This window comes from Protopterus annectens, chromosome 14.part0, assembly GCF_019279795.1.
Source record: "Protopterus annectens isolate FY-2018-M chromosome 14.part0, PAN1.0, whole genome shotgun sequence".
Classification (NCBI taxonomy): domain Eukaryota; kingdom Metazoa; phylum Chordata; order Ceratodontiformes; family Protopteridae; genus Protopterus; species Protopterus annectens.
In genome coordinates this window covers 321,257,095-321,277,748 of record NC_056748.1, presented here as the reverse complement: position 1 = coordinate 321,277,748, position 20,654 = coordinate 321,257,095, and the positions used below count along the sequence as shown (strand labels likewise).

The window sequence follows — 20,654 nt, the reverse complement described above, 5'->3', positions numbered from 1 at the left end:
TACCAACCCGAAATTATTGGCCAGACCTACCCCCAAATCTATGGGCTGAGGCCCAACAGCAGGTTCTCTCTCTTCTCAGTATCAGGGCTATTCAACCTGTCCCAGCAGAACAAAGGGGACAAGGTTTTTATTCAAGACTTTTTCTGGTACCCAGAAAAGACAACTCCTGGCATCCTCTCATGGACCTCTCTATTCTCAACACCTTTCTGGTGGTTCCAAAATTCAGAATGCTAACTCTTCAACAGCTTCTTCCTATGCTAGCCAAGGATGCCTGGCTGGCAACCCTAGACTTAAAGGAAGCTTATCTGCACATCCCAATAAGAGGATCCTGCAGACAATACCTACGTTTCAGGGTGGGCCCCATGCACTTTCAGTTCTCTGCACTTCCCTTTTGCACCCTGGGTGTTCACAAAGTGTCTAGCTCCAGCCATTGCATTTTGCAGGCAGAGAAATATTCCACTTTACCCATACTTGGACGATTGTCTGATTCAGGCAGAAAGCCAGGCCTTGCTATTTCAACACCTGGCATTCGTAAAGAAACTTCTAACCTCACTGGAGTACACCATCAACGAAAAGAAATCTCACCTAGTACCCTGCCAACAGATTGCATTCCTGGGAGCAAGCTTGAACACAACTTCCCAGATGGCATTCCTCACTCCGGAGAAACAAGTTTATTTGACAACCTACTTCAAACTATTGGCAACAAAACCCCAGCTATTTGCAAGGAAAATACTGCAAGCTCTGGGGTTCATGGCCTCTTGCATTCTACTAATTCCATATGCAAGACTGCAAATGAGGAAACTCCAGTGGTATCTTAAAAAGCCAATGGTGTCAACATTCTCAGGACCTGGAAACAATGATTCCTATCATTCCTTGTATAAGGACAGAGTTCCTTAGGTGGGCGAGGCCTGCTAGCACAACAAGGGACTCCCTTTCATTCTACCCCCTGCTGCCCAGACCCTAACAACAGACGCATTAGACTATGGATGGGGGGCTCACATGGCAGGGCAGTGCATTCAGGGCAAATGGAACCCGACACTGATGCACCTGCATATCAATCAAAAAGAAATGCTAGCTGTACAGAATGCTCTGACAGCCTTCAAAGACCGTACTCTTCCAGGACAACTACTGGTGAAGACAGACAGCACTACAGTTATGTGGTACATAAACAAGCAGGGGTGAACCCACTCGTACCCTCTCTGCAGACTAGCCATGTTTCTGTGGAACACAGCTTTGAGCTACCAAGTACACCTACAAGCACAATTCCTGCCAGGTAAACTAAATTCACTGGCAGAGAACTTGAGCAGAAATCTCATGGACCCACACGAATGGAAACTAGAACCCAAAATATTCAACATCTTGAGGAACAAATGGGGGTCTCCAGAGATAGACCTGTTTGCCTCCCCTCAGAACTACCAATTGAACAAATTCTGTACAAGAACTCCCCACAGTCAATCTTGAAAAGTGGATGCCCTGTTCTTTACCTGGGAAAGTCTCTTGGTTTATGCCTTTCCCCCTCTGCCTCTCCTCTCGAAGGTTCTACTAAAGCTCAAACAGGACAAGCCAAGGACAATACTGATTGCACCAGACTGGCCACGCCAGCACTGGTACCCCCTCTTGTGCAGTATGAGATTGCTACAACCATGACACCTGCCTCAGACCTCTTCCCTGCTGTACCAGCAGGCGGGCCAGATTCTGCACCCTCAGCTTCAAACCCTGAACCTTGCAGCCTGGCTAATTCCTTGACCTCTGCTCTAGCATCCCTTAGTAAGCAGGTGCGGGATGTCATTCTGGAGGCAAGGAGGCATAGTACTAGAAAATCCTATGCTGAAAAGTGGAAAAGATATGGATCCTGGAGCCAGGTTTTGGGGATGGGCACAATAGTGCCGAGCTTACCTCATATTCTACAGTACTTAACAGAAATGCTCCACAAGGGCCTATCCTTCTGGTCATTTAAAATTCATGCCTCTTCCATTTCAGCACATTATAATACTGGGCCAGCCCTCTTCTCTCACCACTTGCTAAAACAATTCCCTAGAGGGACCAAAAATTTAAGATCCCCCCCCCCCCACTCCAGCCTGGGACCTTAACTTTGTATTGGAAAAGCTCACTTTTCCCCCCTTTGAGCCAGCTGCAACAGCAGAGTTGAAATTCCTTTCTTGGAAAACAGCCTTCCTTCTAGGCATCACGTCAGCTAGAAGAGTGTCTGAATTACAGGCCCTCATGACAGTGGGAACCCTTCATTATCTTCCATGCGAACAGGGTTTCCCTCAGGACTAATCCTTTCTTTATGACTAAGATGGTGTCTAGTGTGGCCCTAAATCAGTCCATTCATTTACTTACTTTTTTCTCTAATCCACAAAACAAAGGGGAACGAATACTGCACTCTCTGGACGTGCACAGACAACATCTATGTGGACAGGACTAAGCCGCTCAGAAAATCTGAACAGCTGCTAGTTGGCTTTGCTGCAGGGGCAGAGGGGAAGGCCATTTCAAAGCAAAGCATTTCCAGATGGATAGCCCATTGCATTCATCTCTGCTACAAGCACCATGAAAAACCTACCCCACAGGGGATAAAAGCACATTCCACCAGGGCTGCATCTACCTCTACGGCAATTCTCAGAGGAGTCCCTACCAGGGACATCCTAGAAGCTGCTACCTGGTGCTCTGTACATACCTTCACCAAACATTACCACATGCCTGTCTTTTCTAAATCCAGAGCTGGATTTTCCACTGCATTCTTGCAGGGCTTAATAGCTGGCCCTAATGCTCTTTAACTTCCTCCTTCCTTCCTTAGCTTTGGGAATCAATCGAAATGTGATGACTGCAACAGTGAAACACGAAGAACATAGTACAGTTGTGTACACTTACATAAATGTAGATATTAGAGTATATTCACTGTTGCAGTCTTGGTTACCTTCCCTCCAGTCCCCTGACTTTTCTTCGCTCTACCTTTCCTTCTTGTTTGGTATATTCATTTTTTCTTATGTATTTACTTTTTCATGGGGGTGTACCATACCATGTAATTGCTTCCTATTGTGGGGGCACCTGACATCTGGGGCAAGAAAAACTGATGTAATGGCATCAGCTGCATGTTTTATACCCCTGACGACCTGACATCATGGAAGAACAGACAGCATCCGATGCAGAAATCCGAAGACACTGGTATTCAGGCCGGCAGAGGGCTACCTGCAGGCAGATAACCCAAATGTGATGACTGCAACAGTGAATATACTCGAACATCTACATTTGTGGTAAGTGTACACAACTGTACTTTTTTACTTCCTCTCTTGGGTATTAATTGTCTAGTGGCATCTTCCTCTAACTTTGGCATAATTGTCTTCCATGAAGATTTCCATTTGTGCTTTTTCTTGGTTTCCACATTCCTCTGCTTTATGCAGTTTTTCATAAAATGTCCAAAATATCTTTAGCCACTGTAGGATATCTGCTTATTTTTGTCATCATAGGCTGTTTGGAGACAACCCTGTCTACCTTTTGTTACCCAAGTTGTTGTGTGAAATGTTTTTGTGCTGTGAAGTTGAGCATGATGTTCTTAGTGTTTCACTGTTGCAGTCATTACATTTGGGTAATCTTCTGGCAGGTTGCCCTCAATCGGCCTGATTAAGAAAGTCTTGGGTCCTGCATCGGTTGCTGTCCCTTCTTCCATGACGTCAGGGGTATAAAACATGCAGCCGATGCTATTACATCAGTCTTTCTTGCTGTGCGGTGCCCGAAGCAGAAGCAGTTCGCAAGTGCTGGTTGGCTGACTCCTGAAATTTTCGTTTTAGAGTTTCAGAACCAAAGTCTTCGACTAAAAGCTAAGTACCCCGTTGGAGAAACTTTTTCTTGCTCCTTTCGATGTCAGTAAAAGTTAATAATTGTATTACTTGTGGGAAGCAAATACCTCATAAGGATTTTCATTTGTACTTTATTCCTTGCCTAGGCCCTGACCACAAAGTGCCTTGCTGTCGGTTTTGTGCTAAATTTAATCAACGCACTATTAAACGTCGGTATATTTTTGCTTCTGAATATTTGGGGTCGAGATTTAACTATCCAGAAATGTCGTCGGTTAGCAAGCCGACTACTGGAGTGCACAAAAAACACAAGGAAAAAGACAGAGACAGACCGTCGAGGTCCAAAACCAACGACGAAGCTTCTTCTAAGCCAGTTGCCGGTTCGCCGGGTACTCAGTGAGGCACTTTTGCAGCCCCTGATACCCGCTACTTTTGAGTCGCAGGCCTCTACTGAGACCCATTTGGAGTCCGGTATGCCAGAAGATTTGCAAAGTATTGAACCCGCAGATGTCTCTCCCTTGTATGGGTCCGGAGCCGCTGAGCAGGCACCGGCTTCTGAGGGTGTTTTCAGGCCTCAACATCTTTATGTTAAACCGACGCCATCAACACAAACAAGGTCAAAAACAACTTTTCTGTCTAAAAAACCGACGCATGAGCCACGTGCTCAGGCCCCTATGCCTAAAAAACAAATGATCAAAACGGCTGAGGATTTGATTATCTTGATCAGGGCTCCCCCCTGCTAAGAGGCCTAGGCAGGGCACTGATTATGAATCTTCATATCAGGTTTCCATTTCTTCTGATTGCTCTTCTGATCAGGAATTTTCTATCCCACCTTATGAGGATTCTGATGCAGAGGAATCCATCCCATCTGCATCTACTCCTGAGGATTACTCTTTTGGAGAGACTTTGCATATCTTAAGGGAACATTTTCACTGGGCTAGTCAGGACTTCCCCGAATCGAAAAAAGAGGCTTAGGGATTTTCTTCTTCTTCCTCAGCATAGGCCTTTGGCAATACCTCTTGGTTTAGACATTGTTGATGATGTGTTCTCGGAATCAAGCTTGGCTCCTGATTCCCTGCCTCAGGCTCCTAGTAAGCCAGACAGATATTACAGGGTTCCTGACTCCCACAAATTTCTTTTCAAAAATCCTGCTGCTGATCCTGAGACTATTTCTCAGGGTCCTAAGGGTGTACAACCAAAAGTCCTACCCCTTCTGATAGAGATTCCAGGGCGCTGGATAGATGAGGTAAGAAGGTTTACATGTCTGCAGCCTTGGCAATCAGGGCTTTAAACTGTCAATTTCATATACTTAAATATCAACAGCATGTCATGGGTTTACTGAAGCAGAAAATTATGTTGATTTCTGACTGTGTGGAAAATAAAGAGTTGCAGGATTTATTGCATTCAGCTGAACAGGTTGGAAAACATACTTTGCAATGTTGTTTTGATTCCTTGGAGGCCTCTTGCAGGGCTGCTGTAACTGGATCTGTGATAAGAAGGCATGCTTGGCTCAAGGAGCAAAATCTGCCTGACCATGTTAAAGTAAAATTGTTGGATGCCCCTTTACAGCAGGACAGTCTATTTGGTAATAAGGCTGAAGAAGTTCTGAAAAAGATGGAAGATAAAGCTAAATATATGCAAACTGTGAAAGGTTTCCTACAAGTGGAGCCACCCAGGTTCAGTAGGCACTGGCCTACTAAGAACTGGTCCTTTCCAGTACCCACTAGAGCCACTCAGGTCAAACCCAGACATTCCAAAGGCTCCCGTTTTCAGTCACAAGGAACTTATAGAACAAAGCAATGGTGTGCCTCCACCACCAAATCTGGAAGTAGCAAGGCACCTTCCTATGGTAAACAGCCTCAGTGACTTTCCACTGCAATCACCAAGCACTTATCTTTTGGCCGCCCCTTTGGGCGGAAAACTGGCACTTCATGCACGAAACTGGCAACTGATTACCCAGGACAAATGGGTTCTAAATATGGTATCCCAAGGATATAGATTTCATTTCCACAAGTTGCCAATCCCAAACGGATGGCCAGATCTGCCTCCAAATCAGTGGGCAGAGGCCCAGAAACAAGTTATGTCCCTCATGAATATGGTAGCTATTCAACCAATGCCAAAAAAGGAAAAGGGACAAGGTTTTTATTCAAGACTTTTCCTGGTACCCAGAAAAGACAAATCATGGTGTCCAATTCTGGACTTATCCATTCTAAATACATTTCTGGACATTCCAAAATTCAAGATGCTAACTCTCCAACAGTTACTATTTATGCTAGGCAAGGATGCCTGGTTGGTAACTCTAGACTTAAAATAGGCTTACCTGCATATCCCACTCAGGGAATCTTACAGAAGATACCTCTGCTTCAAAGCAGGCTATTTGCACTATCAGTTCTCTGCAGTGCCCTTTGGCTTATCTACTGTGCTCAGGGTCTTCACAAAGTGCCTGTTACCAGTAATTACATTTTGCAGGCAAAGAAATATTCAGATTTATCCATAAGTTCATAGGTTGGTACTGGGTTATCTGCCCGAAGGCATATATTAGCCCAGCCACGTTTAAAGGCGTATCACCGTCCCTTTAGTAGTTCTCTAGACCCTTGTACTAGCAGCTAGTACCCTTGGCCCCTATCTAGTAGTGCTGTTGGTGTGATCCCCGGTGTGAACTTTCTGTTACCCATCCACTCATCAAGGACAATTGTCTAATTCAGGCAGAAAACAAGGGCACTCTTCTAAAACATTTGGCGTTTGTAAAAAGGCTTCTAACTTGTCTAGGGTACACAATAAACGAAAAGAAATCACAAATGGTACCCTCTCAGATAATTACATTCCTGGGTGCAAGCTTGAATACAACTGCCCAGATGACTTAACTTACTCCAGAAAAACAAATTCAATTGATGACTTACTTCAAACAGGTGGCCACAAAAACCCAGCTATCTGCAAGACAAATTCTGCAGGCCTTGGGGTTCATGGCCTCCTGCATTCTTCTAATTCCATATGCAAGACTGCATATGAGGAAACTTCAGTGGTACCTAAAAAGCTTATGGAGTCAACTTTGTCACAGCCTGGAAACAATGATTCCTAGCATTCCTTGCCTGCAGCTAGAGTTCCTATGGTGGGCAGAGGCCTGCCACCAAAACAAGGAACTGTCATTCATTCCACCCCCTGCTGCCCAAACCCTGACTACAGACACATCAGATTATGCTTTGGGGGGGCGCATCTGGTAGGGAGATGCATTCAGAGCCAATGGAGCCCAAATCAAATGCACCTACATATCCATCAGAAAGAGATGCTAGCTGTACAGAATGCTCTGACAGCCTTCAAGGACTATGTTCATCCAGGACAACTACTGATATACAGACAACACCACAGTCATGTTTTGCAGACTAGCCATGGCATTGTGGAACACGGCCTTGACTTATCAAATACATCTACAAGCTCAATTCCTGCCAGGAAAGCAAAGTAATCTGGCAGACGAACTAAGCAGAAATCTTATGGACCCACACGAATGGAAACTGGATCCACAAATTAGCATGTTGACACGCAAATGGGGGAGGCCAGACATAGTTTTGGGGTGAGGCAAAAAGATCTATCAGTTGGACAAATTCTGCACAAGAATTCATTACAAAAAAGCTTGGAAAGTGGATGCTCTGTCCTTCAGCTGGAAAAACCTATCAGTCTATGCCTTTCCCCCTCTGCCTCTGCTCTCCAAGGTCTTACTAAAAGTCAGACAGGAAAAAACAAAAATTATTCTGATTGCTCCAGACAGGACTCGCCAACACTGGTACCCACTCCTACGCAATATGTCGCACCTTCCTTCTTGGTACCTGCCTCAGACACCTTACCTACGGTCTCAGCAGAACTATCAAATTCTGCACACTCCGCTCCAAACTCTGAATCTTGCAGCATGGCTAATCAACTAATTTCACCAGTTACATCTCTCAGCCAACCTGTGATGGATGTCATTTTGGAGACTAGAAGGCCTAGTACTAGAAAATCTTATGCTGACAAATGGAAAAGATGCTGTGCCTGGAACCAAGCACAAGGAATAAGCACAGCAATGCCCAATATTCCTCAGATTCTGCAATACTTAACTGAGATGCTTCACAAGGGCCTTTCTTTTTCTTCCATAAAAATCCATGCCTCTGCCATTTCGGTTCATTACAACACAAAGCACCTCCTCTTTTCTCATCCTCTGCTAAAGCAGTACCTCAGAGGGGCCAAAGATTTAAGACCTCCCAGGAGAGCACCAACTCCTGCATGGGACCTCAATTGTGTTTTGGAAAAACTTACTCTACTCCTTTTGAGCTAGCTGCTACTGCAGACCTACAATTTCTGTCTTGGAAAACAGCTTTCCTTTTAGCAGTCACTTCAGCTAGAAGGATTTCAGAACTACAGTCTCTTATGGCAGTGGAGCCTTTCATTATTTTTTTACCCGGACAGGGTGGCTCTCAGGACTAATCCATCCTTTATGCCTAAAGTGGTATATAGTATGGCCCTTAATCAGATTTCATCTGCCAACTTTCTTCCCAAATCCACAGAACAAGGATGAGTGGATTCTGTGTTCAGTGGATGTACACAGACAACTAAGATTCTATTTAAACAGGACAAAATCTCTAAGAAAATCTGAACAATTACTGGTGGTGTTTGCTGCACGGGCAGAGGGAAAGGCTATTTCAAAACAGACTATTTTCAAATGGATAAGCCATTGTATTCGTTTCTGCTATATGCACCATGGTAAACCTGTCCCCAAGGGGATCAGATCTCATTCCACCAGGGCTGCATCTACTTCTGTAGCCTTTCTCAGAGGGGTTCCCTCCAAAGACATTCTAGAAGCTGCTACCTGGAGCTCAGTTCATACATTCACCAAACATTACCATTTATCTCTCTTCTCTAAATCCAGAGCAGGCTTTGCCACTGCTGTCCTGCAGGGCCTTATAGCTGCTCCTAATGCTGTATAAATCCATCCTCCCAACCATAGCTTTGGGATTCTACCCAAATGTAATGACTGCAGTAGTGAAACACGAAGAGCATAGTACAGTTGTGTACACTTACCATAAATGCAGATGTTCGAGTGTATTCAGTGTTGCAGTCCTGGTTACCCTCCCTCTAGCCCCCCTGTATTTTCTCTAACTATACCTCTCATTTCTGTCACTATCTTTAAAAGCCTTTTTGGTGTATTTGCTTTTGTTTGGAGGTATATGTTTTGTGTTTTTATTCTACATATATATATATATATATATATATATATATATATATATATATATATATATATGTGTGTGTGTGTGTGTGTGTGTGTGTATATATATATATATATATATATATATATATATATATATATATATATTTTGCTCCCCATTTGGGGGGCACCTGACATCTGAGGCAAGAAAAACTGATGTAATGGCATCGGCTCCATGTTTTATACCTGACAGCAATCAATGCGGGACCCAAGACTTTGTTAATCAGGCTGACTGAGGGCAACCTGCCAGCAGATTACCCAAATGTAATGACTGCAACAGTGAATACACTCGAACATCTACATTTATGGTAAGTGCACACAACAGTACTTTACTCTTGAGGCATAATTTTTATTCTAGTTTTTATTTGGTAAAACTAGCTATGTGAAGGTAAGTACACAAGGCACAGTTTCTGCGTGCGTGTGTGTGTGTGTGTGTGTGTGTGTGTGTGTGTGTGTGTGTGTGTATGTGTGTGTGTGTGTGTGTGTGAGGCAAATAAGAAGTTTTTTGTTTATTGCAGAAGGTGCTGATGTGATTTAAGGACTAACGAATTGTCCATAATGTTCAAAAAATTAGGCCTTAAGAGTACTCTTTTTACACATACTTGGAGGAGACATATATTAGAAGTGTTCATTAGTTTGGTTTTGTACAGCTTATTACTGAGCTGTTGAGTGTTGAAGAAGAAGATGATGTGCGAGATAAGATCAGAGACTAGTTGATTGCTGCCAAGAGGTACAGTAAGTAGCTAGATTGTATCCCCCCAAAACAGCTGTAATATCCAGACCTGTAAGAGCAGAAAGTCGGATGACAAGAACATTTCTAGAGGGAGGTGATTGAACAAATTGACACACCATAAACGATGACAGACCAGATCTTTACAAGTGGCCTCCTAGGAAGATGGCTAAAAAGGATTATGTACCACTTATTTGACCAGAGGGGTGGATAAATGATAGTATGTAATGATTTTGAATGACAGAGAAGCTGCTGCTGCAGTGCCCCTCATGGAAACTGTTTCTAAAGTATCTACCAAATCCGCTGTTGCAAGCTGCAACCCAGAGAAAATTCCTTCAGACAGAGACATGATGATTACTAGTAAAACAAGTAATTACTGCTATCTCAGGATAAACAGTGCTAGTAATATGGTAGTACTGCATGATTACAGCGTTAAACCAAAGTATTATTCATACCCAATATATATTAGTTGGGCTTCAGGGAAACTGATCGAGAAGTATTAATCCTACCTTATTCTAAATGATGCATGCATTTCAGAAAGATTGTATCTGAAATGCTCCTTTGCATGTTTTCTTTCCCAGATTGAAATGTAGAAGGGGAAGAATGCAACATATGTACCACTAATACATATATAGAAATATTTACTTGCTTAACAACTGAACATGCAGGTTGAGCAGTGACTACTTTCAATAAAAAATGCATCCAGCCTCATTTCTAGTACCAATGTAGTTAATATTTTACTACTGTATGTACACAATACACGTGTACCAGAAGCCCACAAGTGTCATTTCCATCTTGTTTTAAAGTGACAGTTGAAGTCAGTAGTCTGCCTGTTAGAAATGTGTACAACTTTTGTTGATTGTGTATGGTGTACTGTCTCAACCATGTTGTTAGTTGCTAAAATATAAGGCATCAGCACTCAACCATGTTCTTACTTGCTAAAATATAAGGCATCAGCACAGTGTTTTAATAGCTGGGAGTCTGCATGTCCTCCCCGCGGTCGAGTAACATTCGAAAGACATGTGTGAATGGGCGTGCCTTCGTTGAAGGTTGGACGTCGAGCAGGCACCTCGGCACCGTAAAAAATCTACTGCCAATCATTAGCGGACCGGAGTTCCGCTGTGGCTACCCCTAACCGGGAAAAGCCGAAAGAAAAACAACAGTGTTTTAATAGCTGCATTAATAAAGAGAATGTCCTGTTTGTCTAGCACTTTATGGGACTACATATCTACTTTTGGTTTACAGTAGCAACACTGAGGTACAGGCATTCATTGTGTTCATGTCCTAGAATTCTAGCGCTGGTTACCTTTTGAGTTTGGTTTTTTTTTTTGGTAATGATTTTGTGTACTTGATGGGTGTTACAAAGTAGATCCCATTTGTAGTGCAACTCACTAGGATATGCTGTTGGCAGGAACTGTCATCTCTGATCTTTCATTGCTTGGGAGTTGTAGCACTTTCCACTAATTTGAGCAACCTATTCAGTAGCTCATGAATGGCGTCATTTTTTTCGTAGTTTTACCTAGTTAACCTATATGTGCTTTGTAGTAGAAGGGCTAAAGTCCTTTTTTGTGAGAGCAGTACACTTATTGTAAAGTAATGCAACTTCAGCTGTGTGAGGCTGTTGTGTGTTGTAGACATTTTGTTTTGCACAATGCTTTCAGCAGCTTGACTTCTGGGTTAGCAGATTGCTCCTAGCCCTAGTAGGGGGGCAGAGATGGATCCAACTGCTGGTAGATATTGATTTCTTCATTATCAATGTCTGTTCCCCAGATGGATCACAGTTTGCTAATCGGATCCCTATGCAGAATTGCATTTCAGGACTCTCCTCAACTTTACTGAAAGTGGAGGTCACTCCTTTTTGACTTTTAAGGGAAACATTCACCTAGTATATGTCCAGGTCATGTTTTATGTGTCATGCGTGGTAATGGCACAGGCACATTCACATATACATTTTTATGCATTGCCACAGTGCATACACACCTAAATGCAGGTGCAGTGTAGTAGTATGCCTGTACGCCACTTAAGATCAGATAGCTTCCCTTAGGTTTTTTTTTTTTTTTTTTTTTTTGCAGAGTAGAGGTTAGACTTTCAACTGCTTTACCCATCTGGTTTTCTCCTTGCATGTAACTCAGAGGATTAAGGCTGTGAACTATTAACAGCCTGCTTTCCTGTAGCAAGGAATGGATTTGATTCCTTCTACCTCCATTTTCCTGCTGTTTAACTCTGTGAACAATTCACTTAATGGAACAGTGCTCCTGATTTGCCACTGAAAAGGGACACTTGTGTCTAGTGGGTTTTACCAGGTTAGCATAGATGTTTAAAAGTAACGAAAAAGTCCTGGCGGCAGCTCAGTCTAGTGGGCTTGCTTGTGTCTCTGTACTGTTTTTTTTTTTCTGATGTGTTAAAGGCAGGTAAGAACATTGGCCATCTGCTTAAGACCCGAGGAAGTAATTTTTTGTGTCATGAATTGCTTACCATTTTCTGTCAGTCAATATGTGGTTATATAATGTGTTTATAATAACATGCCCATCATTTGTTCTGCATAAACAATGTATAAACACTTGACATTTATTTCTCTCTTCCATGCTGATTTGCAGTGTTTTTGAAATGTGGTATAATGCAGTTCATATTTTTCATCTGGACTTCAGTAATTGTGCCTTTTTTCTCTTTGTGCAGGTTTTTCTCAACTGCCTAGGCAAGGATCACCTGATAAGGTTCCATATAAAGGATATAATTAACAATTGTGCTTGGTAGAATTTGTGTAAAGGAATATCAGACTATAGGCCAGATAAAGTAAGTAATTTTTATTTCATTTGAGGAAATACTTAATTATGCAGTTTAATAATTGCTGAGATGGGTTTTCATTAATTTTTTTAATTAATTTTTGTAATCTAGCATAGACTCATTAGCCAAGTGTTCTTCCTCAATGTTTTTCATTGATGATCACTGGTTTTAGCTTGTTACATGATTCATTTCAGCTGCTCTGTATTAATAGAGACCATTGTTGGCAGAACTGTAGCATTTCTGAAATAAAAAATGTGGTTGCCATGCTAATGAAGCTGAGCAAATGAAATGCAGAAGAGGTGTGTTTGTACTGCAATCTTATTAGTTTGTTTTAGCAAATCTTTGCGTTACTGTCATGTGAGGGCAAGCAAAAATAACCTGTTTAAATCAGGTGGTCAGCATGTTTTGTGCTGTTTTGCACTTCCAGAATTTACTTTGTTCATTTCTACTTGCATTTTGGGATCTATAATGTCTTCTTTTTACTGTGCCATGTGATTATAAGGCTTGATGGTTACCAGAGTTATTTTGCTAAGCATTTTCTTACTCAGGAAATGTGAGCATTTAAGTATGTATCTAGGGGAAGGTTGATAACCTGCTTGTCTTTCATTGGTCTGTCCTTTGGGGGAATTGGCACTCTATGCAGATGATCTTTTATTTTTTTTTCCCCTTGTCCTGATATAACTCTTCCAGTTGGGCAACCCTGAAAAACTGATACATTATGGGATATAAAGTGAACCTGCACAAGTTTACACTAACTTCTAATTTCACTTTCCTCTCATCTGCCTTCTGATTGTCTGGGCTTCTTTGAACCTCTGCTGCCATTACCTACCTAAGTGTCTTCATAATTCCAAGTTTAACTCGGACTAGAATTTGAACTAAAAGATAATTCAGCAGATACTTGCTGAAAATTTACAGAATTGGCTGAAATGGACTTTACTGCTGTTCATAGTCAGTATCGGCAGTACTGATTCTTGGGTCTTCCTGCCATACAGAAGCCTGTGGACAGCCTGATTTTCCAGAGTCTTTACACTATCACTAGCCGATGGACATCTGAAGACTGACGTCTAGATATTGGTGTATAAGAATTGTGTCCTGCACCATCTTCAGTTAGTTCTAGCCATTCAATCTAATGTGCTTCACCGTTTATACAGTACCCTCGCAGTCCATTGGTTGGCTCGTTTATACAGAGTTTCTTCTCTCCACCAGTTAGGTAAGTACCTCATTGGGGATTTTCCTCTTCAAAATTAATGTTTAAAAGGTTAACAATTGATTGAAATGTGTGAAGCAAATCCTGCGTAAAGATTTTCACTCGTCATGCCTGTTCTGCTTGGGGCCTCAGCACAACCTCTTATTGTTATGATTGTGCTAAATTCTGAGCAAAGACAAAGTCCTAGCTGCACTCATTCTTTGTATTATGCAGGCTGTCCCATTTAAGATAATAGCTAAAAGAGACAGAAAAAATGCTCTCTGTTTTGGTCCCTCTACTACACTAGGGGCTCACAGTCTTTACTGTGCATCTAAGCAGAGATGTGGTATGTGGATTCCCAACTTTTTGCTTGCCTATAAAGCATCCCTAGCTCGATGTGTTATACATTTGTATCAACTACATGCAACTTCACCCTGTGCTTCCCAGGTAATCTCCACCTTGAAGACCTTTCCCAGGGCCCCTTCCCAGTTATTACAAAAGCTAATTATTTTGCTCTTTTAGCAGTGATCACACAGGGATATTTTGAAAATACAGTTAGTACCTCCCAATATGTTAATATCATGTATGATGCATGGGAAGCACTGATTAAACTCTGGTAAGCCAGGCATCTTTACTTCATTCATTTCTTCCCTGGTTACCTTACTTAGGTTTATCAACTTGTCTCCATCTTTCCCATTAAAGCAGTGGTCAAAATGTGGCATTGTTTACATCTTTCAACTGTTGACTGATGATCAGCGTAAGTCCTTTGAGACCACAGCTTCTGAAGTTTCTCTTCCTCTGACTAGAAGGTTTTTCTATATTTAACTGTCATCTCTGATGCACATTCTGAAAGACTTAAGTTCTATAGCTCTTTTGACTGATCCACTTCTTGTACACACTATTAGTGTGGCCACTGAAACACCCATACCTGTAAAGGAGCTTTCATTCTTTTTCACCCAGTTATGTGAAAGGTCTTACAATGCCATCACATAACTTGCAGAGATGTATGATGTGTAAATTTACCTGAAGAACATGTAGTAGCAACTGTGACCCTGCCCTTCCAGATCACTTCATCCCCCAGATGGAGGTTGCATGCATGGAAAACACTGCAAATGCTTTCTTGACCCCCGAGTTATAGGTTCATAGGTTAGTACTAGGCTGTCGGCCCTAGGGCCCATACAAGCCTAGCCAAAAAAGGTACCGTGGCTTTCGCCACCCAAGAAAATTATTTTCCTGTGCCCGTCGAGCAGAGCCACAGAAGTGATCCCCTGGGTGAATTTCCCATTTCCCATCCAATCATCAAGATTTTTCTTGAAGAGTGCTAATGAGGAGCTCTGTTTGAGTTACTGGCTAAACAGCATCCAAAACTGGAACAATGGATGTTCATCGTGTTTCACTGTTGCAGTCATTACACTTGGGTTGTCCTGCTGGCAGGCTACCCGCAGTCGGCCTGAATTCCAAAGTCCTGGTCTGGCGTTGGTTGTTGGCACCTCTTCCCTGACGTCAGGGTTATAAAAGATGCAGCCGATGCCATTTTCTTCTGTCTTTCTTGCCACGTGGTGCCCGAAGCAAAAGCAGTTTGCAAGTGCCGGTCGGCCGACTCCTGAGATTTTTGAAATCGAATTTCAGATCCGAAGTCTTCAATAAAGCTAAGTACACAGTTGGGGAAACTTTTTTCTTGCTCCAGACCGATGTCAGAAAAAGTTAACAGTTGTATTTCTTGCGGGAAGAAAATACCTCCTAAGGATTTTCATTCTTACTGTATTCATTGCCTAGGCCCTGACCACGACGTTGCTAGTTGTCGGTTTGTGCTAGATTTAACCAACGCACTATTAAGCATCGGTACGATTTTGCTTTTCATTACTTTGGCCGAAGGTTTAATTATATAATGCCGTTGGAACAAACGATGACCGGAGTTTATAAAAAGCGCAAGGAAAAGGACAGGCATCCGAGGTCCAAAACCGATGACGAGGCCTTCGCTAGGCCAGTCGCCGGTTCTCAGTGAGGCGCTTTCGCAGCCCCTGATGCCCGCTACCTCAGAGCCACAGGCCGCTTCCGACTCCCACATGGAGACAGCCTGGCCTCTGGATACTCAAGGTATTGGACACTCGGGAACTATTCCCTCAGATGGGTCTGGAGCTGCTGAGCAGGCATCGGCTTCTAAGGGTATTTTCAGACTTACACAGTTATATATCAAGCCAACCTCAGCTTCCAAGGCAAAGACTAAAACAGCTTTAAAAACAAAGAAACAAGTACAGCATTTTCCTGGACAGACTTCCATGCCTAAGAAACAGATGCTTAAAATGGCCGAAGACCTAATTACTTTGATCAGGGGTTCCCATTCCCCTCCTGATAAGAGGCCTAGGCAAGACACAGAATATGATTCTTCTGATCAGGTTTCCATTTCCTCTGACTCCACTTCAGAACAGGATACTTTTTTCCTACCTAGGAGGATTCTGATGTTGAAGAATCTATTCCTTCAGCTTCTCCTCCTGAGGATTATTCTTTTGGGGAAACCCTGCATACCATGAGGGAGCATTTCCACTGGGAGAGCCAAGATTACTCAGAATCTAAGAAAAGGCTCAGAGACTTTCTTCTACTACCTCAGCACAGACCTCTTGCTATTCCACCTGTTCTAGACATTGTAGATGATGTATTATCAGAGTCCGGCCTGTCTCCTGACTCTTTACCTCCTGCACATGTTAAGCCAGACAGATGCTACAGGGTTCCAGACTCTCATAAATTTCTATATAAAAACCCTGCTGCTGACCCAGAAACTATATCTCAGAGTCCCAGAGGGGTCAAGGCCTCTACTGCAAAAAAACCCTGTCCCTTCGGATAGAGATTCTAGGGCACTGGACAGATGGGGGAAAAAGTTTATACTTCTGCTACCTTGGCTGTAAGGGCTTTAAATTGTCAGTTTCATATGCTTAAATATCAGCAATACTTAATGTCCCTGCTAAAACAGAAAATATTGACAAATTCTGAATGTTCTGAAAACAAGAAAATGCAGGATTTATTGCATGCAGCTGAACAAGTGGGAAAGCATACTTTGCAATGTGGTTTTGATTCACTGGAGACCTCTTGCAGGGCCGCTGTTACAGGTTCTGTCATTCGAAGGCATGTTTGGTTAAAGGAACAGAATCTTCCTGATCATGCTAAAGCAAAATTATTGGATGCTCCATTACAGCATGATACTTTGTTTGGTGTTAAGGCAGAAGAGGTGTTGAAGAAAATGGAGGATAAAGCGAAATCTATGCAGACAGTAAAGGATTTCTCACAGGTACAACAACCCAGATTTAGCAGGAACTGGCCTTCTAAGAATTGGTTCATTCCAGTGTCAGACAGGCCACAAAGAGGCAGATACAGATGCCCTCGAGGCAGACAACAGCCCCAGGGCTCATACAGGCCCAAACAGTGGGGTGCTTCTACCTCCAAAAGCAGAGAAGAGAAATCACAGCCATATAGGAAACAGTCCCAATGACTTTGGCAATGCCAAGCACTTATCTTTTGGCAGCACCCTTAGGGGAAAGCTAGCACTTTTTTCACAAAATTGGCACATGATCACCCAGGACAAATGGGTCTTAAATATAGTCTCTCAGGACTACAGGTTCCACTTTCACACCCTTCCAAAGGCAAAAGGTATGCCAGATCTGCCACACAATCAGTGGGCAGAGGCACAAAAGCAAGTTTCATCTCTCATGGACATGAGGGCTATTCAGCCAGTACCACAACAAGAGCAGGGACAAGGATTTTACTCGACTTTTCTTAGTACCGAGAAAGGGCAAAGCCTGGAGACCAATTCTGGACCTGTCTATTTTAAACACTTTTCTGGACGTTCCAAAATTCAAAGTGTTGACTCTGCAGTAGCTTCTGCCCATGCTGGGCAAGAAGGCTTGGCTTGTAACTTTGGACCTCAAAGAGGCATAGCTGCATGTCCCAATCAGACAATTTTGCAGAAGATACCTCAGATTCATAGCTGGCTCAATGCACTACCAATTCTCTGCACTGCCCTTTGGCTTATCTACTGCGCCCAGGGTCTTCACAAAATGCCTGGCACCAGTAATTGCATTTTGCAGACAAAGAGGAATTCAAATCTATCCCTACTTAGACGTCTGCCTTATTCAAGCAGAGAACAAAGACATTCTACTAAAGCATCTGGCGTTTGTAAAAAGATTTGCCTAGGGTACACAGTAAACGAAAAGAAATCAAAACTAGTACCCTCTCAAGAGATAATATTCCTGGGTGCAAGCTTAAATACAACTGCCCAGATGGCTTATCTCATGCCAGACAAACAAAGGCAACTGACTCTTACTTTGAAAGCATGGCAACAAAGACCCAGTTATCTGCAAGAAATATTCTGCAGGCTTTGGGCTTCATGGCATCCTGCATTCTGCTAATTCCATATGCAAGACTGCATATGAGGAAGCTACAGTGGTATCTACAAAGTGTTTGGACTCAACATTGCCACAGCCTGGAAACATTAATTACCCTCATTCCCTGCCTGCAACAGGAGTTTCGATGGTGGGCACAGGCCTGTCACCACAATAAGGGACAGCCGTTCACTTTACACACAGCCAGGCAGACACTAACAACAGATGCATCAGATTATGCCTGGGGGGTCCAATGGCAGGAAAATGTATTCAGGGCACATGGCCCGCAAGCCAAGAGCATCTTCGTATCAATCAAAAAGAGATGCTAGCTGTACAGAATGCCCTGACAGGCTTCAAGGATCTACTTCATCCAGGACAACTGCTGATAAAGATGGACAATACTACAGCCATGTGGTACATAAACAAGCAGGGAGGCACACATTCTTACCCCCTCTGCAGACAAGCCATGATTTTGTGGAACACAGCATTGACTTATCAAGTACACCTACAAGCACAATTCCTGCCAGGAAAGACAAATTCTCTGGCAGACGAACTAAGCAGAAACCTCATGGGTCTTCACGAGTGGAAACTAGATCCACAAATCTTCAGCATGATAACAAGGAAATGGGGATGCCCAGACATAGATCTATTTGCCTCCCCTCACAACTGCCAACTACACACAGTTTGCACAAGGACTTATCACAAACAAACAAGCATGGAAAGTGGACGCTCTGTCATTCAGCTGGAAAACCCTTACAGTATATGCCTTTCCTCCCCAAGGTACTCCTAAAGGTCAGACAAGAGAAGCCAAAAATGATACAGATTGCCCTGGATTGGCCACACCAGCACTGGTACCCAATCCTAAAGAGCTTGTCTCAAGGCCCAGCCTGGACATTACCTCAAATTCCTCATTTACTGACCCAACAAAACAATCAGATCCTGCACAGCCAACTCAGAACCCTAAATCTGGCTGCATGGCGGATAATGTAACCATTCAGTGCACACCTCTCTCTAAAGCAGTTATGGATGTTATTTTGGAGGCCAGGAGGCCCAGCACCAGAAAATCTTGTGCAGAAAAATGGAAGAGATTCTGTGCTTGGAACCAGGCACAAGGAAGTGACACGCTTGTACCAAATATTCCTCAGATTTTACAATACCTAACTGAGATGCTGGACAAAGGCCTATCCTTCTCATCAATTAAGATCCATGCCTCTGCCATTTCAGCTCATTACAATACAGACCCACCTATATTTTCACATCCACTTCTAAGGCAGTACCTCAGAGGGGCCAAAAACATAAGACCTCCGAGGAAAGCACCAATACCTGCATGGGACCTCAATTTTGTCTTGGAAAAGCTCACACTGCCTCCTTTTGAGCCAGCCAATACAGCTGAGATAAAATTCTTATCATGGAAAGCAGCTCTGCTCCTAGCAATAACTTCAGCAAGAAGAGTCTCAGAGTTGCATGCTTTAATGGCTGTGGAACCTTTTATTATTTTCCATCCGGACAGGGTTTCTCTAAGGACAAACCCAACATTTATGCCTAAGGTAGTGTCCAGTGTGGCTCTTAACCAAACCATTCATTTGCCTACCTTTTATCCACACCCACAGAATAAAGGGGAGAGACTTCTGCATTCTTTGGACATACACAGACAGTTACGCTTCTACTTGGATAAAACTAAAGCTTTCAGAAAGACTGGGCAACTTTTAGTGGCATATGCTGCAGGATCACAAGGAAAGGCTATTTCAAAGCAGACTATTTCAAAATGGATAGGGCATTGCATTCGTTTCTGCTGTTCACAACATGGCAAATCAGTGCCTAAGGGCATTAGGTCACATTGAACCAGACCAGCAGCCTTCCTCAGAGGAGTACCAACCAAGGATATTTTGGAGGCTGCAGCTTGGACTTCAGTGCACACTTTTACAAAGCACTACCACTTACCTCTTTACTCTTAATCCAGACCAGGCTTTGCCAATGCAGTTCTGCAGGCCCTCATAGCCACTCCTAATTCTATTTAGGCCCAGCCTCCTCACCTCAGCTTTGGGATTCAACCCAAGTGTAATGACTGCAACAGTGAAACACGATGAACATAGTACAGTTGTGTACCTAGCATAAATGTAGATGTTCGAGTGTATTCACTGTTGCAGTCCAGGTTACTCTCCCTCCAGCCTCCTTTTCATTGCTGGGACTTATCTATACTTCTCTATTCTATACAACCTATTTGGTGTCTTTGCTTATAGATGAAGGTAATGATTATGTTACTGCATGCTTTTTTTTATAAGCAGAATTTTAGCCTACCTTTTTGGGGGCACCTGATATCTGGGGCAAGAAAAACTGAAGAAAATGGTTTCAGCTGTACCTTTTATACCCCTGGCGCACTGACGTCAGGGAAGAAGCGACAACAACCGACGCCGGACCATGACTTTGGAATTCAGGCCGACTACGGGTAGCCTGCCAGCAGGATAACCCAAGTGTAATGACTGCAACACTGAATACACTCGAACATCTACATTTATGGTAGGTACACAACTGTACTGTACTTTTCCGTTAACGG

General features: G+C 43.0%; 1 protein-coding gene across 9 annotated transcripts in view; it reads left to right on the top strand.

Annotated features, from left to right (window-relative positions):
- The window catches only part of PLEKHA1 (pleckstrin homology domain containing A1), a 2,820,639-nt gene that overhangs the window by 438,182 nt on the left and 2,361,803 nt on the right, over positions 1–20,654 (top strand). For all 9 annotated transcript variants that reach the window (XM_044056044.1, XM_044056048.1, XM_044056047.1 and 6 more), the window contains exon 2: positions 12,434–12,550. The gene's annotated coding sequence lies outside the window, so the exon portion shown is untranslated. The remainder of the gene's footprint in view (positions 1–12,433; positions 12,551–20,654) is intronic.